Source organism: Pseudophryne corroboree, chromosome 11 (assembly GCF_028390025.1).
Source record: "Pseudophryne corroboree isolate aPseCor3 chromosome 11, aPseCor3.hap2, whole genome shotgun sequence".
NCBI lineage: Eukaryota > Metazoa > Chordata > Amphibia > Anura > Myobatrachidae > Pseudophryne > Pseudophryne corroboree.
In genome coordinates this window covers 310,811,001-310,838,525 of record NC_086454.1, presented here as the reverse complement: position 1 = coordinate 310,838,525, position 27,525 = coordinate 310,811,001, and the positions used below count along the sequence as shown (strand labels likewise).

Here is a 27,525-nt window from a genome sequence, read left to right as displayed (position 1 = left end):
CTGTAAGTCGCCTGATATCCAGAGCAGATACACCTGTGTCACAGTATTTACATCTCTTGTGACATTTCCTGAATGTGTCAATGGGGGCCTACTTAACTTGGTTCTTGGCGACATCCTACTCATCATGGATGGCGCAGATAACTATGCAAGCCAGGAAGTTCTACAGTTCATTGAGATCTTCGCATGCTTCTACCCTAAAGAGGCAAAGAAGTTCCGGAATGCCTTTATGCAGCCACTCCTCCGTATGCTCAAAGAAAAAGAACATCAAACATTGGTTCCGGTCATCCTGAAGACCTTGGTGACCGTTATCCAACTGAGCAAGAAGAAAACTTGGTACAAGTATAATGAGACCCTCAGCCACATCGCAGCAGAGTATCTATGGCAAGACAACCGTGACATCCAGCTACAGGCAACTAGACTGTTTGGGGAGCTTGTTCAGCGATGCAGAGTGTTTCCCTACAGTCCCATCACCAGGCTAGTGAGAGAACATTACTACTCATTAATGCTGAAGCTGCAGAACTCCAACCTGGAAATATCATCAGCTGCAGCGGTCTGCCTCACCCAGTGCTTTCCCCACCTGGGCTGAAGAACCATCGTCCAGAAAGAGGGCACCGACTAGGACACAGGGGACCCTCGTGCCATTTGTCTGGTAGAGATGTGAAAGGGGCAGACATACTAAAGAGAAGGAGGTAAAAGAGGGAATAATAGCAAGCGGGTCGTCAACAAGGCGACACGGAGAATAACACCTATACGATGTCCGCCTAACCCAGCCTATGTGAAGTGCATAGCCGGTCCCAAGCCCGGATAAATGGGGAGGGGGTGGTTTCCATGGTGAAGGAACTAACGCCCAGCTACACAACCAATCTTAAGACAACTCTCAAAAAAACACAGAGACACAGACTAAGTAGTGCGCAAGTTACAAATCTTACCCATAACTCTACCTGCGCTTGAATAGACATAATAAAAAGACCACTTTAATCAGATAAAGAAGCATGGGGGTAAGGAAAAGCCCAAGAAATGGAAGAAGCCATTAGAAAGAATAATTCACGGGTGCTGCTGTACAGTGTATTACACAGCTGCAATTACTGCTATATCTAGTGTTCACCTAATATCACTGGATTCAGAGTGTTTCTAAGGTGAGACCACACCCATCTTAATCAGGCCACACACCCTTGTCGGGAGCGCGCCTTTGGCGCGCGCATGCTTTTTCTTTTTATAGCTATGGGGAGGGGGGCACATTTTTTTTAATAGCAATGGGGGGGGGAGCGCGGGGGAGACTTATCAAATCTTGGAGAGGGACAAAGTACCAACCAGTCTGCTTCTATGATTTCTCTACCACAGACTGTCAAATAGTTAGGGAGGGGGGGGGTTTGATTGTTTTACGTGCCCGCGCGTCCTATCTCCCATCTGAAGTGATGGAAGATTGTTTTGTTTTCTGCAACGCGAAAAGTGCAGTTTGTGCGCCCAAACGGATTACTTTTCACTTGCTCCTGCTCGCCAGCCCAAGAGACTGGGAGCTAAAATGCCGACGCGCACAGCTGTTTATGCCCGATCAGAGAAACAATTTAATTTCTCCGTCTGGCGTCAACTAGTGGCTGCCGACACGTAAAACAATTGGATTTTCTATTTACAATCTGACTGGTGGTACTTTATCTCACTCCGAGATTTGACAACTCTCCCCCTAAATGTTCTTTAATATCTCGACACCCATTGTGCAGGCATGGCTTTGAAATCACAAAACGTTTGCTTTATTTGTAAATACTAATAACACCTATTACACTTTTATTAAAAAACAAAACAACTTTTAACACTTGGAAGAGGAATTTAGTTTTTCCCACTGTTTGAGTCTTATATGTTTCTATCTACGGTAATACAGGTTGAGTATCCCTTATCCAAAATGCTTGGGACCAGAGGTATTTTGGATATTGGATTTTTCCGTATTTTGGAATAATTGCATACCATAATGAGATATCATGGTGATGGGACCTAAATCTAATCACAGAATGTATTTATGTTTCACATACACCTTATACACACAGCCTGAAAGTAGTTTTAGCTAATATTTTTTATAACTTTGTGCATTAAACAAAGTGTGTGTACATTCACACAATTCATTTATGTTTCAAATACACCTTATACAGACAGCCTGAAGGTCATTTAATACAATATTTCTCTGACGTCCTAGTGGATGCTGGGGACTCCGTAAGGACCATGGGGAATAGACGGCTCCGCAGGAGACTGGGCACATCTAAAGAAAGATTTAGGACTATCTGGTGTGCACTGGCTCCTCCCCCTATGACCCTCCTCCAAGCCTCAGTTAGATTTCTGTGCCCGGCCGAGCTGGATGCACACTAGGGGCTCTCCTGAGCTCCTAGAAAGAAAGTATAGTTTAGGTTTTTTATTTTACAGTGAGACCTGCTGGCAACAGGCTCACTGCAACGAGGGACTAAGGGGAGAAGAAGCGAACCTACCTAAGTGGTGGTAGCTTGGGCTTCTTAGGCTACTGGACACCATTAGCTCCAGAGGGATTGCACACAGGACCCGACCTCGTCGTCCGTTCCCGGAGCCGCGCCGCCGCCCCCCTTACAGAGCCAGGAGCAAGAAGGTCCGGAAAATCGGCGGCTGAAGACTTCTGTCTTCTCCAAGGTAGCGCACAGCACTGCAGCTGTGCGCCATTGCTCCTCATGCACACCACACACTGCGGTCACTGATGGGTGCAGGGCGCTGGGGGGGGGGGGGGGCGCCCTGAACAGCAATAAATAACACCTTGGCTGGCAAACTGACACCATATATAGCCCCAGGGGCTATATAGGTGCAAATTAACCCCTGCCAGAATTATTAAAATAGCGGGAGAAAGCCCGCCGAGAAAGGGGCGGAGCCATCTCCCTCAGCACACTGGCGCCATTTTCCCTCACAGCTCCGCTGGAAGGATCGCTCCCTGGCTCTCCCCTGCAGTCCTGCACTACAGAAAGGGTAAAAAAGAGAGGGGGGGCACAAAATTAGGCGCAGTATAGAATATAATGCAGCTATAAGGGAAAACACTCTTTATAGGTGATATCCCTGTGGTATATAGCGCTCTGATGTGTGCTGGCATACTCTCCCTCTGTCTCCCCAAAGGGCTTTGTGGGGTCCTGTCCTCTGTCAGAGCATTCCCTGTGTGTGTGCTGTGTGTCGGTACTGCTGTGTCGACATGTATGATGAGGAAAATGACGTGGAGGCGGAGCAAATGCCTGTGAATGTGATGTCACCCCCTGCGGGGTCGACACCTGTGTGGATGGACTTATGGAAGGAATTACGTGACAGTGTCAACTCCTTACACAAAAGGTTTGACGACATAGGACAGCCGGCTACTCAGCTTGTGCCTGTTCCAGCGTCTCAAATGTCATCAGGGGCTTAAAAACGCCCGCTATCTCAGATGACAGACACAGATGTCGACACGGATACCGACTCCAGTGTCGACGACGATGAGACTAGTGTACCCTCCAATAGGTCCACCCGTTACATGATTGAGGCAATGAAAAATGTATTACACATTTCTGATAATACCCCAGGTACCACAAAAAAGGGTATTATGTTTGGTGTGAAAAAACTACCAGTAGTTTTTCCTGCATCTGAGGAATTAAATGAGGTGTGTGAGGAAGCGTGGACTTCCCCCGATAAGAAATTGATAATTTCTAAATGGTTATTGGCAGATTACCCTTTCCCGCCAGAGGATAGGTCACGTTGGGAAACACCCCCTAGGGTAGATAAAGCGCTGACACCTTTATCAAAAAAGGTGGCACTACTGTCTCCGGATACGGCCGCCCTAAAGGAACCTGCTGATAGAAAGCAGGAAACTACCCTTAAAGCTATATACACACACACGGGCATTATATTGAGACCAGCTATTGCATCGGCATGGATGTGCAGTGCTGCAGCTGCGTGGTCAGATTCCCTGTCGGATAATATTGATACTATGGATAGGGACAATATTTTGCTGACGATAGAGCATATAAAAGACGCCGTCTTATACATGCGTGATGCACAGAGGGATATTTGCCGGCTGGCATAAAAAATAAGCGCTATGTCCATTGCCGCCAGGAGGGGGTTATGGACTCGGCAATGGTCAGGCGATGCCGACTCGAAACGGCACATGGAAGTTTTGCCCTATAAGGGGGTGGAACTGTTTGGGGATGGTCTTTCAGACCTCGTTTCCACAGCTACTGCTGGGAAATCGACTTTTTTGCCACAGGCTACCCCACAGCAAAAGAAAGCACCGTATTATCAGGTACAGTCCTTTCGGCCCCAGAAAAGCAAGAGGGCTAGAGGCTCATCCTTTCTGCCGAGAGGCAAAGGTAGAGGCAAAAAGCTGCAGCACACAGCTAGTTCCCAAGAGCAGAAGTCCTCCCCTGCGTCCGATAAGTCCACAGCATGACGCTGGGGCTGCTCAGGTGGACCCGGGTACGGTGGGGGCCCGTCTCAGAAATTTCAGCGCACAGTGGGCTCTCTCACAGGTGGATCCCTGGGTCCTTCAAGTAGTATCTCAGGGGTACAGGCTGGAATTCGAGACGTCTCCCCCCCCGTTTCCTAAAATGTGCCTTACCGGCAACTCCCTCTGCCAGGGAGGCAGTGTTGGTGGCTATTCAAAAACTGTATTCACAGCAAGTGATTGTCAAGGTACCCCTCCTTCAACAAGGAAAGGGTTACTATTCCACAATGTTTGTGGTACCGAAACCGGACGGTTCGGTGAGACCCATCTTAAATTTAAAATCCTTGAAAACTTATATCAAAAGATTCAAGTTCAAGATGGAATCGCTCAGGGCGGTTATTGCGAGCCTGGACGAGGGGGATTACATGGTCTCCCTGGACATCAAGGATGCGTACCTGCATGTCCCCATTTACCCTCCTCACCAGGAGTACCTCAGATTTGTGGTACAGGACTGTCACTATCAGTTCCAGACGCTGCCGTTTGGGTTATCCACGGCACCGAGGGTCTTTACCAAGGTAATGGCCGAAATGATGATACTCCTTCACAAGAAGGGAGTTTTAATTATCCCGTACTTGGACGATCTCCTGATAAAGGCGAGGTCCAAGGAGCAGTTGGTAGTGGGGGTAGCACTTTCTCAGGAAGTGCTGCAACAGCACGGCTGTATTCTCAATATTCCAAAGTCACAGCTGGTCCCGACGACACGTCTTCTGTTCCTGGGAATGATTCTGGACACAGACCAGAAAAAAGTGTTTCTTCCAGTGGAAAAAGCCAAGGAGTTGTCATCGCTAGTCAGAAACCTCCTAAAACCAGGACAGGTGTCGGTACATCAATGCACACAAGTCCTGGGAAAAATGGTAGCTTCGTACGAAGCAATTCCATTCGGAAGGTTCCACGCAAGGACTTTCCAGTGGGACCTGTTGGACAAATGGTCCGGGTCCCATCTCCAGATGCAGCAGCGGATAACCCTGTCGGCAAGGACCAGGGTGTCGCTGCTGTGGTGGCTGCAGAGGGCTCATCTACTGGAGGGCCGCAGATTCGGAATACAGGACTGGGTCCTGGTGACCACGGATGCCAGCCTTCGGGGCTGGGGTGCAGTCACACAGGGAAGAAATTTCCAAGGACTGTGGTCAAATCAGGAGATTTCGCTTCACATAAATATTCTGGAGCTAAGGGCCATTTACAATGCCCTAAGTCAAGCAAGGCCCCTGCTTCAGAACCAGCCGGTACTGATCCAATCAGACAACATCACGGCAGTCGCCCATGTAAACAGACAGGGCGGCACAAGAAGCAGGAGGGCAATGGCAGAAGCCACAAGGATTCTCCGATGGGCGGAAAATCATGTGTTAGCACTGACAGCAGTGTTCTTTCCGGGAGTGGACAACTGGGAAGCAGACTTCCTCAGCAGGCACGACCTCCACCCGGGAGAATGGGGACTTCATCCAGAAGTCTTCCAAATGTTGGTAAACCGTTGGGAAAGACCACAGGTGGACATGATGGCGTCCCGCCTCAACAAAAAGCTAAAAAGATATTGCGCCAGGTCAAGGGACCCTCAGGCGATCGCTGTGGACGCTCTAGTCACACCGTGGGTGTACCAGTCGGTTTATGTGTTTCCTCCTCTGCCGCTCATTCCCAAGGTACTGCGAATAATACGAAGGCGAGGAGTGAAAACTATTCTCGTAGTTCCGGATTGGCCAAGAAGAGCTTGGTACCCAGAACTTCAAGAGATGCTTTCAGAGGACCCATGGCCTCTACTGCTCAGGCGGGACCTGCTGCAGCAGGGGCCCTGCCTGTTCCAAGACTTACCGCGGCTGAGTTTGACGGCATGGCGGTTGAACACTGGATGCTAAAGGAAAAGGGCATTCCGGAGGAAGTCATTCCTACGCTGATTAAAGCTAGGAAGGATGTCACTGCAAAACATTATCACCGCATTTGGCGAAAATATGTTGCTTGGTGTGAGGCCAGGAAGGCCCCAACGAAGGAATTTCAACTGGGTCGATTCCTGCATTTCCTGCAAGCAGGGGTGACGTTGGGCCTCAAATTGGGGTCCATTAAGGTCCAGATTTCGGCTCTGTCGATTTTCTTCCAGAAAGAACTGGCTTCACTGCCTGAAGTTCAGACTTTTGTCAAAGGAGTTCTGCATATTCAGCCTCCTTTTGTGCCCCCAGTGGCACCTTGGGATCTCAATGTGGTTTTGGAGTTCCTGAAATCACATTGGTTTGAGCCACTTAAGACTGTGGATTTGAAATATCTCACGTGGAAAGTGGTCATGCTGTTGGCCCTGGCTTCGGCCAGGCGTGTGTCAGAATTGGCGGCTTTGTCCTGTAAAAGCCCCTATCTGATTTTCCATATGGATAGGGCAGAATTGAGGACTCGTCCTCAGTTTCTCCCGAAGGTGGTATCAGCTTTTCACTTGAACCAACCTATTGTGGTGCCTGCGGCTACTAGGGATTTGGAGGATTCCAAGTTACTGGACATAGTCAGGGCCCTGAAAATTTATGTTTCCAGGACGGCTGGAGTCAGGAAAACTGACTCGCTGTTTATCCTGTATGCACCCAACAAGCTGGGTGCTCCTACTTCTAAGTAGACTATCGCGCGCTGGATTTGTAGCACTATTCAGCTTGCGCATTCTGCGGTGGGACTACCGCAGCCTAAATCTGTAAAAGCCCATTCCACGAGGAAGGTGGGCTCTTCTTGGGCGGCTGCCCGAGGGGTCTCGTCTTTACAACTTTGCCGAGCTGCTACTTGGTCAGGGGCAAACACGTTTGCAAAATTCTACAAATTTGATACCCTGGCTGAGGAGGACCTGGAGTTCTCCCATTCGGTGCTGCAGAGTCATCCGCACTCTCCCGCCCGTTTGGGAGCTTTGGTATAATCCCCATGGTCCTTACGGAGTCCCCAGCATCCACTAGGACGTCAGAGAAAAATAAGAATTTACTTACCGATAATTCTATTTCTCGGAGTCCGTAGTGGATGCTGGGGTTCCTGAAAGGACCATGGGGGGGGGGATAGCGGCTCCGCAGGAGACAGGGCACAAAAAGTAAAGCTTTAGGATCAGGTGGTGTGCACTGGCTCCTCCCCCTATGACCCTCCTCCAAGCCAGTTAGGTACTGTGCCCGGACGAGCGTACACAATAAGGGAGGAATTTTGAATCCCGGGTAAGACTCATACCAGCCACACCAATCACACCGTACAACTTGTGATCTAAACCCAGTTAACAGTATGATAACAGCGGAGCCTCTGAAAAGATGGCTCACAACAATAATAACCCGATTTTTGTAACTATGTACAAGTATTGCAGATAATCCGCACTTGGGATGGGCGCCCAGCATCCACTACGGACTCCGAGAAATAGAATTATCGGTAAGTAAATTCTTATTTTCTCTATCGTCCTAGTGGATGCTGGGGTTCCTGAAAGGACCATGGGGATTATACCAAAGCTCCCAAACGGGCGGGAGAGTGCGGATGACTCTGCAGCACCGAATGAGAGAACTCCAGGTCCTCTTTTGCCAGGATATCAAATTTGTAGAATTTTACAAACGTGTTCTCCCCTGACCACGTAGCTGCTCGGCAGAGTTGTAATGCCGAGACCTCTCGGGCAGCCGCCCAAGATGAGCCCACCTTCCTTGTGGAATGGGCCTTAACCGATTTAGACTGTGGCAGGCCTGCCTCAGAATGTGCAAGTTGAATTGTGTTACAAATCCAACGAGCAATCGACTGCTTAGAAGCAGGCGCACCCAACTTGTTGGGTGCATACAGTATAAACAGCGAGTCAGATTTTCTGACTCCAGCTGTCCTGGAATATATTTTCAGGGCCCTGACAACTTCTAGCAACTTGGAGTCCTCCAAGTCCCTAGTAGGTGCAAGGCACCACAATAAGCTGGTTCAGGTGAAACACTGACACCACCTTAGGGAGAGAACTGGGGACGAGTCCGCAGCTCTGCCCTGTCCGAATGGACAAACAGATATGGGCTTTTTTGAGAAAAAACCACCAATTTGACACTCGCCTGGTCCAGGCCAGGGCCAAGAGCATGGTCACTTTTTATGTGAGATGCTGCAAATCCACATATTTGACTGGTTTTAAACCAATGTGATTTGAGAAATCCCAGAACTACGTTGAGATCCCACAGTGCCACTGGAGGCACAAAAAAGGGGTTTGTATATGCAATACTCCCTTGACAAACTTCTGGACTTCAGGAACTGAAGCCAATTCTTTCTGGAAGAAAATTTACAGGGCCGAATTTGAACCTTAATGGACCCCAATTTGAGGCCCATAGACACTCCTGTTTGCAGGAAATGCAGGAAACGACCGAGTTGAAATTTCTTTGTGGGGCCTTCCTGGCCTCACACCACGCAACAAATTTTCGCCACACGTGGTGATAATGTTGTGCGGTCACCTCCTTTCTGGCTTTGACCAGGGTAGGAATGACCTCTTCCGGAATGCCTTTTTTCCCTTAGGATCCGGCTTTCCATCGCCATGCCGACAAACGCAGCTGCGGTAAGTCTTGGAACAGACATGGTACTTGCTGAAGCAAGTCCCTTCTTAGCGGCAGAGGCCATAAGACCTCTGTAAGCATCTCTTGAAGTTCCGGGTACCAAGTCCTTCTTGGCCAATCCGGAGCCATGAGTATAGTTCTTACTCCTCTACGTCTTATAATTCTCAGCACCTTAGGTATGAGAAGCAGAGGAGGGAACACATACACCGACTGGTACACCCACGGTGTTACCAGAACGTCCACATCTATTGCCTGAGGGTCCCTTGACCTGGCGCAATACCTGTCCCGTTTTTTGTTCAGACGGGACGCCATCATGTCCACCTTTGGTATTTCCCAACGGTTTACAATCATGTGGAAAAAACTTCTCAATGAAGTTTCCACTCTCCCGGGTGGAGGTCGTGCTGAGGAAGTCTGCTTCCCAGTTTCCATTCCCGGGATGAAAAACTGCTGACAGTGTTATCACATGATTTTCCGCCCAGCGAAAAGTCCTTGCAGTTTCTGCCATTGTCCTCCTGCTTCTTGTGTCGCCCTGTCTGTTTACGTGGGCGACTGCCGTGATGTTTTTCCCACTGGATCAATACCGGCTGACCTTGAAGCAGAGGTCTTGCTAAGCTTAGAGCATTATAAATTTACCCTTAGCTCCAGTATATTTATGTGGAGAAAAGTCTCCATACTTGATCACACTCCCTGGAAATTTTTCCCTTGTGTGACTGCTCCCCAGCCTCTCAGACTGGGCTCCGTGGTTACCAGCATCCAATCCTGAATGCCGAATCTGCGGCCCTCTAGAAGATGAGCACTCTATAACCACCACAGGAGAGACACCCTTGTCCTTGGATATTGGGTTATCCGCTGATGCATCTGAAGATGCGATCCGGACCATTTGTCCAGCAGATCCCACTGAAAAGTTCTTACGTGAAATCTGCCGAATGGAATTGCTTCGTAGGAAGCCACCATTTTTACCAGGAATGATGCACTGTTTTTAGGAGGTTCCTGACTTGCTCGGATAACTCCCTGGCTTTCTCTTCCGGGAGAAACACCTTTTTCTGGACTGTGTCCAGAATCATCCCTAGGCACAGCAAACGTGTCGTCGGGATCAGCTGCGATTTTGGAATATTTAGAATCCACCCGTGCTGATTGTAGCAGTATCCGAGATAGTGCTACTCCGACCTCCAACTGTTCCCTGGACTATGCCCCTATCAGGAGATCGTCCAAGTAAGGGATAATTAAGACGCCTTTTCTTCGAAGAAGAATCATCAATTCGGCCATTACCTTGGTAAAGACCCCGGGGTGCCGTGGACAATCCAAACGGCAGCGTCTGAAACTGATAGTGACAGTTCTGCACCACGAACCTGAGGTACCCTTAGTGAGAAGGGCAAATTTGGGACATAGAGGTAAGCATCCCTGATGTCCCGGGACACTATATAGTCCCCTTCTTCCTGGTTCGTTATCACTGCTCTGAGTGACTTCATCTTAATTTGAACCTTTGTAAGTGTTCAAAAAAAATTTTTTAGAATAAGTCTCACCTAGCCTTCTGGCTTCAGTACCACAATATAGTGTGGAATAATACCCCTTTTCTGTAGTAGGAGGGGTAATTTAATTGTCACCTGCTGGGAACACAGCTTGTGAATTTTTTCCCATACTACCTCCTTGTCGGAGGGAGACTTGGTAAAGCAGACTTCAGGAGCCTGCGAAGGGGAAACGTCTCGACATTCCCATCTGTACCCCCGGGATACTACATGTAGGATCCAGGGGTCCTGTACGGTCTCAGCGCCATGCTGAGAACTTGTCAGACGCGGTGGAACGCTTCTGTTCCTGGGAATAGGCTGCCTGTTGCAGTCTTCTTCCCTTTCCTCTATCCCTGGGCAGATATGATCTTATAGGGACGAGAGGACTGAGGCTGAAAAGACGGTGTCTTTTTCTGCAGAGATGTGACTTAGGGTAAAAAACGGTGGATTTTCCAGCAGTTGCCGTGACCACCAGGTCCGATGGACCGACCCCAAACAAGTCCTCTTCCTTTATACGGCCATACTGTGCCGTTTGGAATCTGCATCACCTGACCACTGTCGTGTCCATAACATCTTCTGGCAGTTATGGACATCGCGTTTATTCATGATGCCAGAGTGCAAATATCCCTCTGTGCATCTCGCATATATAGAAATGCTCTATAGTCAATAAAATACTGTCCCTGTCAAGGGTATCAATATTTTTAGTCAGGGAATTCGACCAAGCCACCCTAGCTCTGCACATCCAGGCTGAGGCGATCGCTGGCCGCAGTATAACACCAGTATGTGTGTATATACTTTTTATTATATTTTCCAGCCTTGTCAGCTGGTCCTTGAGGACGGCCCTATCTATAGACGGTACCGCCACTTGTTTTGATAAGCGTGTGAGCGCCTTATCCACCTTAAGGGGTGTTTCCCAACGCGCCCTAACTTCTGGCGGGAAAGGGTATACCGCCCATAATTTTCTATCGGGGGGAACCCACGCATCATCACACACTTTATTTAATTTATCTGATTCAGGAAAAACTATGGTAGTTTTTTCACATCCCACATAATACCCTCTTTTGTGGTACTTGTAGTATCAGAAATACGTAACACCTCCTTCATTGCCTTTAACGTGTGGCCCTAATAAGGAATACGTTTGTTTATTCACCGTCGACACTGGATTCAGTGTCCCTGTCTGTGTCTGTGTCGACCGACTAAAGTAAACGGGCGTTTTAAAAACCCTTGACGGTGTTTTTGAGACGTCTGGACCGTACTAATTGTTTGTCGGCCGTCTCATGTCGTCAACCGACCTTGCAGCGTGTTGACATTATCACGTAATTTCCTAAATAAGCCATCCATTCCGGTGTCGACTCCCTAGAGAGTGACATCACCATTACAGGCAATTGCTCCGCCTCCTCACCAACATCGTCCTCCTACCTGTCGACACACACGTACCGACACACAGCACACACACAGGGAATGCTCTGATAGAGGACAGGACCCACTAGCCCTTTGGAGAGACAGAGGGAGAGTTTGCCAGCACACACCAAAAACGCTATAATTATATAGGGACAACCTTATATAAGTGTTTTCCCTTATAGCATCTTAATATATATATAAGCATATCGCCAAATTAGTGCCCCCCCTCTCTGTTTTAACCCTGTTTCTGTAGTGCAGTGCAGGGGAGAGCCTGGGAGCCTTCCCTCCAGCCTTTCTGTGAGGGAAAATGGCGCTGTGTGCTGAGGAGATAGGCCCCGCCCCTTTTTCGGGCGGCCTCGTCTCCCGCTCTTAACGGATTCTGGCAGGGGTTAAATATCTCCATATAGCCTCCGGAGGCTATATGTGAGGTATTTTTAGCCAAAATAGGTATTCATTTGCCTCCCAGGGCGCCCCCCTCCCAGCGCCCTGCACCCTCAGTGACTGCCGTGTGAAGTGTGCTGAGAGGAAAATGGCGCACAGCTGCAGTGCTGTGCGCTACCTTTAGAAGACTGAGGAGTCTTCTGCCGCCGATTCTGGACCTCTTCTTACTTCAGCATCTGCAAGGGGGCCGGCGGCAAGGCTCCGGTGACCATCCAGGCTGTACCTGTGATCGTCCCTCTGGAGCTGATGTCCAGTAGCCAAGAAGCCAATCCATCCTGCACGCAGGTGAGTTCACTTCTTCTCCCCTAAGTCCCTCGTTGCAGTGATCCTGTTGCCAGCAGGACTCACTGTAAAATAAAAAACCTAAGCTAAACTTTCCTAAGCAGCTCTTTAGGAGAGCCACCTAGATTGCACCCTTCTCGGCCGGGCACAAAATCTAACTGGCTTGGAGGAGGGTCATAGGGGGAGGAGCCAGTGCACACCACCTGATCCTAAAGCTTTACTTTTTGTGCCCTGTCTCCTGCGGAGCCGCTATCCCCCCCCCCCATGGTCCTTTCAGGAACCCCAGCATCCACTAGGACGATAGAGAAATAAGAATTTACTCACCGGTTATTCTATTTCTCGTAGTCCGTAGTGGATGCTGGGCGCCCATCCCATGTGCGGATTGTCTGCAATACTTGTAAATAGTTATTGTTACACAAATCGGGTTGTTATTGCGAGCCATCTGTTCAGAGGCTCCATTGTTATCATGCTGTTAACCGTCGTTCCTATCACGAGTTATACGGTGTGATTGGTGTGGCTGGTATGAGTCTTACCCGGGATTCAAAATCCTTCCTTATTGTGTCAGCTCTTCCGGGCACAGTGTCCTAACTTAGGCTTGGAGGAGGGTCATAGGGGGAGGAGCCAGTGCACACCAGATAGTCCTAAATCTTTCTTTAGATGATCCTGCGGAGCCGTCTATTCCCCATGGTCCTTACGGAGTCCCCAGCATCCACTACGGACTACGAGAAATAGAATTACCGGTGAGTAAATTCTTATTTTTTTTATAACTTTGTGTATTAAACATAGTTTGTGTGCATTGAGCCATCAAAAAACAAAGGTTTCACTATCTCACTCTCACTCAAAAAAATCCGTATTTCGGAATATTCCGTATTTCGGAATATTTGGATATGGGGGATAGTAGGGATACTCAACCTGTACAAATAACGATGTTCTTACTGCGGAAATGTATTGGCGGTTGATGAATCTGGATTTTTCCACAACCGGGGAGATGACGCTGGAACTGTTCCTCCTCTCTGGAAAGGTGTACTGTGCCGAGGCATCGCAGGGAGAACCGGCATCTTCAGACAGGTTGTCCTGCGGAACACTGGAGACGCAGCCGCTGTCCGAGCCACTGGATCCAGCATCAGACATGCACTGCGAGGACTCCGAGCTCTCTGTGGCTGCAAGAAGAACAGGGGAAACGTGAGGTGGGTACACAGGAGAAGACGCAGAACCAGCAGACACTCCCCACCACACGTACTCATGGAAGGCTGACTGCAACTCGTCTCATTCTCCAACTCGTCTTCCTCCAGGCAGCTGCTCGTCTCAAAGGGTCTGTTGGCAGAGAGAACTCCGGGCAGAAGGGTCTGATTGACATACATATGCAGGTTTAGGGGACCCAGCAGTGAAGCCGAGGAGGATCCGCAAGCAGAGGGCACAGAGCTGCAAGTGATGGGGGCCTGGGTCCTTTTGTAAGGATCTGAATGATCAAATAAGGACACCGCAATAGATGCCCTGGTCCTGGCACCTGCAAAAAAAGAAAACAATAATTGGTGATCTTAATCCAAACATTATGTTCCGGCCACCAGAAACCATATACACCTTATTACCCCCTTGTCTCACTTATACAGACACATCACCGCATAAATATGGCGGCTCCATGCAGTTAGCTGCCCCATAGTCAGCAGTCACCTGAGCCTGTATTATGGAAGATCAGGGCTTCTCACACCCGCTGCTCTAGGCACACTAACAGTCAAGGTTTTACGGCTAGCCATGCTTGAGCATAGAAGGTCAAATCAAAATGACTACAGGTACTGTGGTCATTTTGGGTGATCTTTAGTTTTACCAGCTGTCGGGTTCCCGGCGCCGCAATCCCGACAGCCGGCATACCGACACTTTTTCTCCCTCTTGGGGAGAATAGATAGTGTGGCGTGCATAGCGCGCCACCGTGCCCGCAGGGGGGCTCATTTGCACTCGCCCAGCTGTCGGTATGCCGGCGGTCGGGATTCCGGTGCCGGTATGCTGGTCGCCGGGAACCCGGCCGCCAGCATTCCCTACTACACCAGTCATTTTGATATAACCTTCTATGCTGAAACATAGCTAGCCTTAAAGCCTGTAAATGTACTTTGAGGAGCGGGTGTGAAAAGCAGGTAGAAGAGGTAGATGATAAACTACCCTCCGGCCGGGGTTTCTAGATATCCTGTGCATGTCACAATATCCTCCACATCAGGTCAGCTTGCATTGGGATTATTGTCCCTTTAAAATTCTGAACATTTCTAGGGTTCGTGCAAGAGTACTTCCGTGTCCTCTGCCTCCTTCCTGCGGATCTCATCACTACTACAGAGTATGGATCCGAATGTATTCCGTACCTCTCCCCTTCATGATGTAATCAATAGCGCGGTTGTTAATTGCTGCGTCACTTGGCTTTATGTCCAGAAACGGCTTGTTGCCAACACCCATAGAGACCATTTCCTGCATGCGGACCTCTGCCAGGGGAAAGGAGACACGTTCTGTGACACGGACAGTAATCCACCAATAGAAGCGCTCGCTTACTATACAGCATCTCGCTGGTTTACAGCACACTGACCACACACAATGATCCCTGTAATCCCTACTACATGTTTTATTTTATTTACAAATACGATCTCTTATTTCATACATAGCACTTAGTTCTATTTCTGTGATATGACTTCGGATATTTAACACGGGGTTTACATTTGCTATTCAGCTGCATATACAGGCTTAGAGGTTGCTGGCTGCAGTTCATTCAATGTAATTACAGACAGGAAGTATGCAGTGTGCAGGGAAATATCTTCCTCCACAACCACTTTATCTGACACACCTTTTATCTGGATTGGATCCTACAACATTATTAGCAGCCAACCAACCAGTATTTGGGGCTTAGTGACCCTGTATCTGCTATAAGTGACTTGATTGCAGGGGGCAGAGAAAATGGCAGTAAGACTGATGACGTACCCTTATTACAGGTCGCCTGCTGCCAGAGGATTTTAGCAATGTCCACGGTCCAGGCCTGCTTGATGTCGGCATTGCTCGCCTGGAGAATGTGTGTGTCGTTGGATTTACGTCGCCTGAACCAAATTTCAAAGCGCAGCCCGCTGTCTCCGGAATTCTCTGTCAGGCCGATGTCTGCTGTCTGCCAATCAGAGAATGTGGCATAAGCGGCAGGGCCGGCTACAAACTGGCCACCTCATGAGAGATCACTAACACACAGAGCTAAATGCCCAGGGCGAGAACCGTGCTCTTTGGGTCATTAATGTGATCCCTATGGCAATAAGCACAGATGTATATGATGTGATGTATCGCTACAGCTAATGTAAGGATACAACACACAGAAAATTGTACCCTTGAAAATTAAAATACACACGTCATACAATTTAGTTATTTTTACACCGTTATGTAAATATCCATCTGAAAATGTAACCTGCCAGTTCTCCCGCATGTGTACATTATATGGGTGTGGTATGCAAGGTCCACCACACTTAGGTCGACAGTGTCTAGGTCAACCACTATTGGTCAACAGTAAGTAGGTCGACATGGTTTCTAGGCCGACAGGGACAGTAAGTCGACATGACAGAAGGTCGACATGAGTTTCTGCACTTTTTTTGGTGCCATCTTCTCCATACAGTGACCGTAATCCCCAATTAGTGCACAGTGTCCCCTCGCATGACTCGTTACCGTTCCCAATTGTAGTCCACGTGGATCGTAAAGTATGAAAAAGTTTTTTAAAAATGTGAAGAACTCATGTCGACCTAGAGTCCCCGTCGACCTAGAGACCATGTCGACCTACTTACTGTCGACCAATGGTGGTAGGCCTAGACAGTGTCGACCCAAGTGTGGTCAACCTAGAGACCGGATACCACATTATATATATGTGTACACTATACAGAGTTTCCCACCATTCTAGGATCCTGGGATTCCCACGGTATTTATTCTTTTCCCGCATGCAGAAGTCCTCAGGGTGGAAGGAAGAGGTGATAGGGATACTGGGGTGTTGGGACCCTAGTAGACATTCTGGGGCTTCCCTTTGTGTGTGACACTCCTATACGAGTGGGTGATGGGCTGAGCTGCTTCACTTACTTTAAATGAGCGTTTGTATATGTAGACATCCAGTCCCCCTTCAATCCTCTTGGGCTTGCTGAATAAGATGAGATCCTCGAACAGGAAGACGTGTCTCTGGCACTTCCTCCGGCCCAACCACACTGTGAATTCGTCCTGTCTCACCAGCTGCCCTTGTTCCTTTAGATTCACCTGTTAACCCAAAATATGTAGGAAGGGGGGATGTCATCAGAGTGTATTACGCTGGGTGTGTGATATGTGACAATACATAGGAAGAATGACACAGGAACACATCACGTGTGACGTGTACACAAAGAAGTGTCTATAAAGTAGTAACTGCACTGTCCACCTCCTGAACCTGCTGCCCCTTCACTCACATCACAGTCCCGTATGGCGTCCATGGCTAGGAGGTCATTGCCGTGACGGAGCTGGAACTTCACCATTTCCTCGGCGGCGCGCAGATACACCAGCTCCTGTTCCTGAGCCTCACTCCTTGATCAGGTCCTTCAGGAGCAGAGCGTACTTGCTCATTCGCTGGATGGGCTTCAGCAGATACGAGGCCAGGTCCATCTTGTCTCCCAGCTGCCGCTGCTTATTCTGACAATAAGCACACAGCATGCATTAATCATTGTGGGGCACAACCTGCGTCTACTGATGCCAGAATCACAGAGTAGTCACAGAGGGGAACAGAGATCCTTTACATCTAGTGTAACGTTCTCACCTTAAAGAATATGTTCCCGTGGCTGGCTAGTAACAAGTCGGACCGGGGCTTATTCTTGCTGTATATAAAGCGTACATCCCAAACTGGTCTTTCTAGAGGGAAAAAATCAAAAAGTCTGTAATTTACCCTGAAACACTGCTCAGGGGCGTTTATCTGGTCGTATCTAAGAGCAACCGAGAAACATCTACTAACGGACTAATTATTTTCCGAAAAAACCCTCAGAAAATGTCAGGGTTTTTTATGCTTGAAATAGTTGTAGACTGTGTATTTAACCTTATTCAAAATTATTTTTGTTTAAAAAATATATATATTTTCTAATGTTTAAAAAAAAAAAAAAATTCACTCACCGGTAATTCTATTTCTCGTAGTCCGTAGTGGATGCTGGGTACTCCGTAAGGACCATGGGGAATAGACGGGCTCCGCAGGAGACTGGGCACTCTAAAGAAAGATTTAGTACTATCTGGTGTGCACTGGCTCCTCCCTATATGCCCCTCCTCCAGACCTCAGTTAGGGAAACTGTGCCCGGAAGAGCTGACATTACAAGGAAAGGATTTGGAATCCAGGGTAAGACTCATACCAGCCACACCAATCACACCGTACAACTTGTGATACTATACCCAGTTAACAGCATGAACAACAACTGAGCCTCATTTAACAGATGGCTCATAACAATAACCCTTTAGTTAAGCAATAACTATATACATGTATTGCAGAGAGTCCGCACTTAGGACGGGCTCCCAGCATCCACTACGGACTACGAGAAATAGAATTACCGGTGAGTAAATTCTTATTTTCTCTGACGTCCTAGTGGATGCTGGGAACTCCGTAAGGACCGTGGGGATTATACCAAAGCTCCCAAACGGGCAGGAGAGTGCGGATGACTCTGCAGCACCGAATGAGCAAACTCACGGTCCTCCTCAGCCAGGGTATCAAACTTGTAGAATTTTGCAAAAGTGTTTGAACCCGACCAAGTAGCAGCTCGGCAAAGTTGTAAAGTCGAGACCCCTCGGGCAGCCGCCCAAGAAGAGCCCACCTTCCTCGTGGAATGGGCTTTCACCGATTTAGGATGCGGCAGTACAGCCGCGGAATGTGCAAGTTGGGTCGTGCTACAGATCCAGCGAGCAATTGTCTGCTTTGAAGCAGGAGCACCCAACTTGTTGGGTGCATGCAGGATAAATAGCGAGTCAGTCTTTCTGACCCTAGCTGTCCTGGAAACATAGATTTTCAGGGCCCGGACTACGTCCAACAACTTGGAATCCTCCAACTCCCGAGTAGCCGCAGGTACCACAATAGGTTGGTTCAAATGAAAAGCTGATACCACCTTTGGGAGAAATTGGGTACGAGTCCTTAAATTCTGCCCTGTCCATATGAAAAATCAGATATGGGCTTTTACACGACAAAGCCGCCAATTCTGACACACGCCTAGCTGAAGCCAAGGCCAACAGCATGACCACCTTCCACGTGAGATATTTTAACTCCACGGTCTTAAGTGGTTCAAACCAATGTGATTTAAGGAAATCCAACACCACGTTGAGATCCCAAGGTGCCACTGGAGGCACAAAAGGGGGCTGAATATGCAGCACTCCCTTAACAAACGTCTGAACTTCAGGTAGTGAAGCCAGTTCTTTTTGAAAGAAAATAGACAGGGCCGAAATCTGGACTTTAATGGACCCCAATTTTAGGCCCATAGTCACTCCTGACTGTAGGAAGTGCAGAAATCGACCCAGCTGGAATTCCTCCGTTGGGGCCATTCTGGCCTCACACCAAGCAACATATTTTCGCCATATGCGGTAATTCTAACTGAGGTCTGGAGGAGGGTCATAGAGGAAGGAGCCAGTGCACACCAGGTAGTCCTAAAGCTTTCTTTAGTTGTGCCCAGTCTCCTGCGGAGCCGTTATTCCCCATGGTCCTTACGGAGTCCCAGCATCCACTTAGGACGTCAGAGAAATTTAGATTTATTTATTCAATGTTTTCAGTCCGTTCAGCATCCTACTGAGTGTTCTCCCTTCATTGCACTCGTTCTCCTGTTCAGTGGTTTTCTGTAAAGTTGTAATAGAAGTTCTGCATTTTGGCACCAGTCCCAGTGGATTCAAAGAAAAGGGTTTAGCAGAAGTATAAAAATGCCATATTCTGGCTGACGTAAGACCTGGTCACTAGTACACAGAATGACCGGTTTGTGTTTCTCTTCTGTAGGATACCCACCATACAATAACCTTACTATTTTGAGTAATTCTGGGATTATGTTGCAGATTAATAATCTCACCCCACACTACTCCGAAGTCGTTCACCTCACCTGTATTCTTATTTGTTTATAGCTGACTCTGCCATGTGCAAGAAAATTCAGCCAGTGCATTAAGATGATGCTACAGAAAGGGGGTCACCGGGCGGTATCCTGTCCTGCCGTCATGACCGGTAGCTGAAATTGTTCTGTTTTGTTTCTCAGTCCATAAAATCTGATGCCGGGGTTCCTGATTTATCAGGGGGGTAATTTAAGACTTGATCTGACAGGTTGAGACGTTATTTTATTGTACTAAATGTAACTATAATATGTTAATAAACATTTCTGCTAAACTGATGTCCTGCAAAGTGGGAAAAGGTAACAAATCTACAGACGTATATTAAATATAAATGTGATGGTACAATGATCCCATTTAATGGACTATACAAACAGGTCCTGTATACAGATTATCGTACGTTATTATAGTCTTGGGTACAAACTACCAGGGTAGCCAGAAGATCGTTTATTATTTAGGGCAATTTATGCTGTGTTAAACAACGAATGCAAGAGAAAAAAAAAATGAATCACTCAAATGAGATAAATCTGTTTTATTCAGATTTTAACATTATCTCCAGTAAATAAATTATTTCTAGTTTGGTAACAACTATAACAAAATAAGACGCACATCAAATTCCACTTCAACATGAAAAAATGACCTTTGTTATTTAAATATCTATTTAGCAAAAATGTTTTTTTTCAATAAATTGTACAAACTGTGCAGCTTAACAGGTAGATGAATCACCTGGAGGTCCTGCAGCGAAGTTCCTGGCTGACCCCCTCTGCTGGTATAATAAACTATATACAGGGAGAGAGGCCTGTTACACATTAACAAGCCACTAACTCATCATCTCTGGGAACAGAGCTGGATTAATGCTTCGGGGGGCCCGGAGCATTTAAGACAAGAGCCCCCCCCCCGACCCCGTGGACTAAAATAAATATATTGAAAACACTTGAAATGGCGTAAATGTTGCCTGTTTGTATAACATTTCTTTTTATCATATTATTTAGGTTCATAGCAGCAATCAGTCAAACTGTATTGAGATAGGTAAACAGTGACCTTCTGTGTTTCCTATTACAGAATACCACCATGCACAGGGGCCATTTTTGGTAGAGTGTTCCTGGGGAACCCTGACGGAACTACATCTCCGAAGTGTAGCACATATTAATACATCGGGCAGCATCGCATCCCCCATAGAAAAGTATGGGGGATGCGGCTGCAGGCAGAAATGGAGGGATCGCGGCAAGTATCAGAAATTCCTGCTGGGGTCCCTCCTTCTTACATTGCAGGGATACATAATATTTGCGGCTAGCCCCCCAAAACGGGTGTTTTCGGGGACATAGCTGCAAATGTTGTGTGATAAATTGTCCCTAGGTGTATTGTGCAAAGAAAGCAGCCTGGTGATAATACTGTGTGCACTGCACACATACAGCAGCCTGATGATGACACTACTGTAGATGCATATTGCACACACAGCATCTTGATAATGACGCTAGGTGCACCATGCGCACACAGTAGCTCTGATTTGGGGTCTCCAGTTGCAGTATAAGTAGAGTGGCCACCAATTTATGCACACACAATAGGTGAAGCTTGTTGTCTTCAGTATTAGTATTATGTATATTATATGGGGGGGCGGGTATTACTGTAAATCACCAACTATAGCCCCCCCCTGTCAGGTATGCCTCCAATATGGCTGGTGAGGCTGGAGCAGTATACAGAGGTACCCAAAAATTAAGGTCTCTCTGAGGGTTTATGGATCTCTGCTGCAATGGTGCGTGTGACCCTATCAGTGCCTGCTGGCACATATCTCCATCTGCAAGGTTAGAGGAAGGTGGCCCCAACCCTGCAGCTTACCTAGCGAGAGGGAGGCGCACGGGAGTGAATATCCTGCCTGTCAAATGATGCCCGGCATGGCCGCATCCTCCTGCTGGTGCGCTGGAAAAAGCTGCACCCGCCGAGGCTGCTGCTGCCAGCGTCATCCTCCTTCTTTTCCTCCGTGACCCGGTGATCAGCTGCTGCTGATCTCCAGGTTAAGCATCTGCTGGTTCCTAGCTCCTGCATTGTTAAGTAGCAAGGACGCCAGGTCAATTTACTGTATGTAGTGCGCATTCCTAAATTAAAACAATAATAATACGTACATGGTGAATGGTAAGCACGGGGGCCCCTGAGGGAGAGGGGGGCCCGAGATAATGTATCCCCTGAGCACCCCCCTTAATCCGGCTCTGTCTGGGAACAGAGGGTTCACGATGTCTGGAGGCAGCGGCTGGGAATCCAGGTAGACAAGTGGCGGCTGCCATTCTCCACTTGGAAAAACCTAAGCGTCCTGGAGTCCTGACTTGTTCAGACCTAGAAAATGACAAACGAGTAACCATAAGTCACCAATTGTAGTGTCTGGAGAGCAGGGGTGTACTGTCTGAAGAGCTACAGAGTGTTTTAACCTTTGCCCCACTGATCCATTTCCCAGTTATGTGCTAATGTATCACAAAGATGTAGTGTCAAGTGATGTACAGTAACAGATGCTCAGTAGTAGTAAAACTATCACCAATGATTTAAATGTAGCACAACATTAATTTTCCTCAAAATATATTTAATTCTGCTTCTCGTCAGGTTGCCGGTATTTATGGGGAAGTTTTAGGGTTGTTACAAGCAGAGATGCAACATGTTTAGTGAGTGCGACACATGTTTTTCCAATCCCGCTGTATGCGTAGTTCATGAATGTACCCACAGAACCTATTGTAGTGTTAAAACTTCTAAACGCTGCATGCAGCATTGCATTTGGCACTTGGAAAGTGCTTACAGGTTGTTGTTGTTTTTCTTTGGGGGGGGGGGGGGGGGGATTAGCTTGAGAGGTGCTGCAAAGAGGAATGGGTGAAACTGGCTAAAGATAGGTGTGCCAAGCTTGTGGCGTCATATATACAAAAAACTTGAGGCTGTAATTGATGCCAAAGGTGCATCAGCAAAGTATTGAGCAAAGGCTGTGAATACTTATGTACATGTGATTTCTTAGTTGTTTTTTTTTTTAATACATTTGCAAACATCTCTCAAAAAAAAATTTCACGTTGTCATTATGGGGTTTTGTGTGTAGAATTTTGAGGGAAAATGAATTTATTCCATTTTGGAATAAGGCTGTAACATAACAAAATGTGGAAAAAGTGAAGCGCTGTGAATACTTTCCGGATGCACTGTATGTTTTCTAGATTTCCTTGAATTGCTATGCCTAATTAAGCTAAGGTTCTGTAGACTGTCTTTTTGAAGTTTAGATTTATTACATGCATATATAGCCTGTTGTATCTGCAATTATTAATACCTGCAGGTTAGGGGGGTTATTCAATTAGTGCCGGCTTTTTCGGCTAGCCGGGAAAAAAAACGGCACTAATTCGACTCTGGGTATTCAATTACGGGCCCGTTTTTGAGTCCCTATTTCGCCCATGCCTTTTCACTTTTTTTTTTTTGTTGTTGAATCGGCATGGGCCGAAAACGGACCCAAAAATTATTAGGCCCGTGAATACGCCAGTGCCTAATAATCGGCACAGGCATTGAATGGAAATTTTACCTAAAAATGAGGGGAAAATACATTTTTTTTCAAATGGCTGAAAAAACGGCACTAACTGAATACCCCCCTAAGTAGCACATACTAACTTGCTGGTTATCCTCAGTTCCTCATACTGTATTATCATTATCATATGCCCTGTATATAAGCAAAGTGGTATTCTTGGTTGTTGTATCACTAAGAGTGAAAAATATTATAATAGTCAGATAATACTGATAATACCTAATACTAGGTATGGGCCCGGGGTGCTCCACCCCGGGCCCATACCTAGTATTAGGGACCCCCAGTGACGGAGAAGCCTTGTCAATCGGCCTGGGGGCTTAACCCTATATCTGCAGATATACGCAACTAAGATCTCCGTATTATCTGACTATTATTATGTAGTAATATTTTTCACTCGGTGTGCATTAGGGAACACAGTTTTTTTCCTACACAGAATTACCCCTCCCCTTTTAGCACCTGAGTGACATTACAATCTGATTGAGCAGCTTTCCATTTTGTGTATTGTATATAGAGAGGCATAAATGGGTCAGCATTAGGAGGGATTGCTGACTCCAGAAGTGCCACAGGGGAAGACAGGGGTATCCCCAGGTAAGCTGGCTCTCAGATGCTGTAGGTGCCATTACCATGTGGCCTTACACTGGGAATTTAACCCAGATATATTTGTAATTATTTATGGGGTGGGTGTGGGGTGCGGTGGCCCCTGTGTCGGTATGGCTGGGCTGCTTCAGGTCGGCACACCCTAACACTTTATTAACACTTATTATTTTTCCTATCACTTTGTATATATTATTTTAATCACACCACTTACAAAGCACTTCTGTGCTTCTTATTAACCCTATTAATTCTCACCTGTGTGCTGACCTGGGGTGGCCGACCTGTGCCGACATCGTGGGGTCCTGCACCCCGGGCCCATACCTAGTATTAGGGACCCCCAGTGACGGAGAAGCCTTGTCAATCGGCCTGGGGGCTTAACCCTATATCTGCAGATATACGCAACTAAGATCTCCGTATTATCTTACTATTATTATGTAGTAATATTTTTCACTCGGTGTGCATTAGGGAACACAGTTTTTTCCTACACAGAATTACCCCTCCCCTTTTAGCACCTGAGTGACATTACAATCTGATTGAGCAGCTTTCCATTTTGTGTATTGTATCACTAAGAGGTTGGCTGCGTGAAATCAATCACATTGGGGGAAAATTTACTAAAGCTTCTAAAAATGAAAAGAGAATCTGATTGGTTACTATACGCAACTTCACCAGTCTATCATTTTCTAGGATGCAATAGAGAAATGATAGACAGAATCTTGATTGTTTGCTATGGGAAACATCACCACTTTTCATTTTTAGAAACTTTAGTAAATTTATCCCATTGTTTGTGTTTGTGTGTCTTGTTTAGTCAGTCTTTATTGAAAAAATGAAATCTTCAGAGCAACCCAGACAGTAGAATTCTTCCCTCCTGTACAGTGTATCTAGGTTTCATTACTCTTGGAAGCACCATTGGTCTGTATAATTAGAAGAGATAATTAGGTATTATAAGTTCAAAACTATTTATTTGTCACTAAGATTTACTTCTATTTATGAGTACCGCTGTTCAGTGTAAGCCTGTGTGCCTGCCCACCCCTATCTCTCCTTCCAGCAGGTTTTATCCATAGTCCTGAAGGAGACCTGCCACCCAGCCTTTCAATGCTAAATGCCGAATAGGCTACTCTTGTTGAGGTCATTGCCTGGTCAAAGGAAGGTGAGACTTGCTCAATTTCTGAAAGCGTTAGATCTGGAGCTCCCTCGAGTGAAAACTGTATATTGAAGGTGATTACCATACAGCCGAGCACCTACATGCACCAGTGTGAGCCAACAGGAACTTCACTAGGATCTTGTTCTCCTGTGTGAATACCCTCTGCTGGAAAGTATCAACCAGCAGCCCTAAGGAGACCATCTGCTGAGAAGGAAGCAGAATGGATATTTATGTAGTTCATGACCCAACTGTGAAATTCCAAGGTCAGGGCTGTTTCTCACTCATAGGCCTGAAACAAGTAGCTAGGTCTTGATCAGACCTCAGGAGGCTAGCATGAACTTGGTTAATAACGTTAGTGCTAGTGATTAGCTGAAATTTTGAACAGGAAATGATGGGACGGTGGAGAGACTGGTGTCCCTTTCTACCTAACATACAATGTTTCCATAATGTCCGTGAACTCCTCCTGCTCCATGCTTTTGCTGGCAGACCTCACAGACTCCATCTTCAGCTTTTCCACTTGAAGCTGGACCTTCAGAAAGAGAATACAAACCCAACTCCCTTGGTCTTCCAGAACTTTGAACCACTAGTTCTTTGGATAGTAAAGATTGAATCTTTCTTTAGAGCTGAAAGGCATTGCTTGGTCTTCAGCGAAACTAACAGTTAAACTGGGGATATATCTGGATCAATGATGCATCCTCAAGGAATGATTCCTCTCCACAGATATCTGTGGTGAAATCACATCCTCAACACTGGAAGAGAAGCAGATGGGCTTCTACCACAGGAGCTCCGGGGCAGGTATCCTGTCAGTCATGTGGCTTGGATGCATAACACCTCACGCATGCTGGCCTCGAGAAGGAGCAGAGGACTGACTCTACTTCCCATAGGAAGAAAAGGGCATTTTAAACTGGGAGAATTACCAGAGAGAAACTTTCCCACTGTGGCCATGGAAATAATCTTGCCCAACTCCGAGCTGACAATAACCTCTCCCAAGCAGGCCAGGGACTTAAGATCCTTTTTGGTCTCCACATCTGCCTCGCAGGTTCTAAGCCAGAAGACACAGTATGCAGAGGCTAATGAGAATGCCCTTGACAAGGTCCATCCCAAAGTATTAAAAAGACCTCTATATCTACTCTACCAGGGTCAGCGATTCTAATCTGATGCTTCCTGATATTAAACCCCCCCCCCCCCACCCGCAACAGTAACAGCCATCCTCCATCGCATTTCCCTTGCAGTGTTCGGAGTGGTGGTGGTGGTCTTGCGACCTACAGGACAATCAGCCTTCGTCAGAGATACACATTTCACTGCACCACTCATAGGGACTGTAAAGAGACATAGCTTCCATAACTCCTTAAACCTATGATCAAGCTTTGCACAAAAGGTCTTCTAACTGAGGGGGGAGAACAATAAGTTTTCAGAAATCTGATTCCCCCACTGTTCATTTCCTGAAGCTGGCTCACACTAAACCTCCAGTCTCTGCGTCCTGCTGGAGCCCTCTCTAGCTGCCTTTCCTACCTCCTGGAAGGTGAGCCGCCAGACTTTTCACTTGTACTGTCAGGGGCTGTTGGTGGAATCGGATATCCTTTTAAGGGAGACCACACCTGACCTTGCACTGACAGAGCCCAGACTGACTGTTCAGATGCCGCAGGTGTGTGTGTTCAAAGGGTGTTGCCCTGTAGCTTCTGAGGGACAGGTGAAGGAGGAAGGTTCCCTGCTCTGTTCCTTTGCATTTGTGATGAGTGGGTTTGTCAGTTTCCAAGAAGGTGGTGCTGAACACAGAAGCCCCCAAACACCTGGAATTTTAAAAGAGCCCAACCTCCAGCAGTGCACTCTATGCCCCCATTAGGATGAATGACAAAGCTATTTAATTATGCATGTGTAACTGCGCAAATGAGATGGATCTTCCCAGGAATAAGTGTTCCGCAGTCTCCTACACTGAGTAGTCTGTCAGGCCAGTGCCGAACGCTTCTTGTGCATCGGAGATGTCTCAGATATGTGCAGAAGGGCATTGGGCACCGGAGGTATCTCATGCGCAGAAGGGCATTGGGCAACGGAGGAGTCTCAGATATGTGCAAGAGGGGTGTTGGGCACTGGAGGTATCTCAGAACACCCCTTCTCCACAAATCAAAGATCTAGACTCCGCGTGTCCTTTGCAATATTTTTAAATACTTTTTAATTAACCATTATAGTTCTTGGTTTGTATTACAGGACGGGCTTTATAAAAGTCAGTGACTGCATGTAAGGACACGTCTGTACAGTATTTGCATGTAATAAACAGAATGGGGTAATGTCACAAAGGTGCTTTAGGTGTGGCATATGTATACACAGTTATCCTTCCTGTCCCCAGTGCCCTGACTCGCAGGAATCCCCCCCTAGGTGGCGCTACATGGAGCAGTGAGACAGTAGCCCTACTAGCATGTAGTTGCTGTGTTAGCATGCACGCACACACACACGCACTGTTACATGGCAAGGCAGCACAAGATGTAACACAAAGGCAGAAAAGTGGCACTTACTGATGGATGTTAGGAAGAAGCTCAGACTATGGTGGAAGGACTGAGGGAAATGTGACGTGGGTTCTGGGGAGAGATGCAGTCATT

The 27,525-nt window shown here is 47.2% G+C and overlaps 1 pseudogene; it reads right to left on the bottom strand.

Moving 5' to 3' along the window:
- Nucleotides 1-615: 615 nt before the first annotated feature.
- LOC134968768 (puratrophin-1-like) lies at nucleotides 616-26,147 on the bottom strand (annotated as a pseudogene).
- Nucleotides 26,148-27,525: the final 1,378 nt, after the last annotated feature.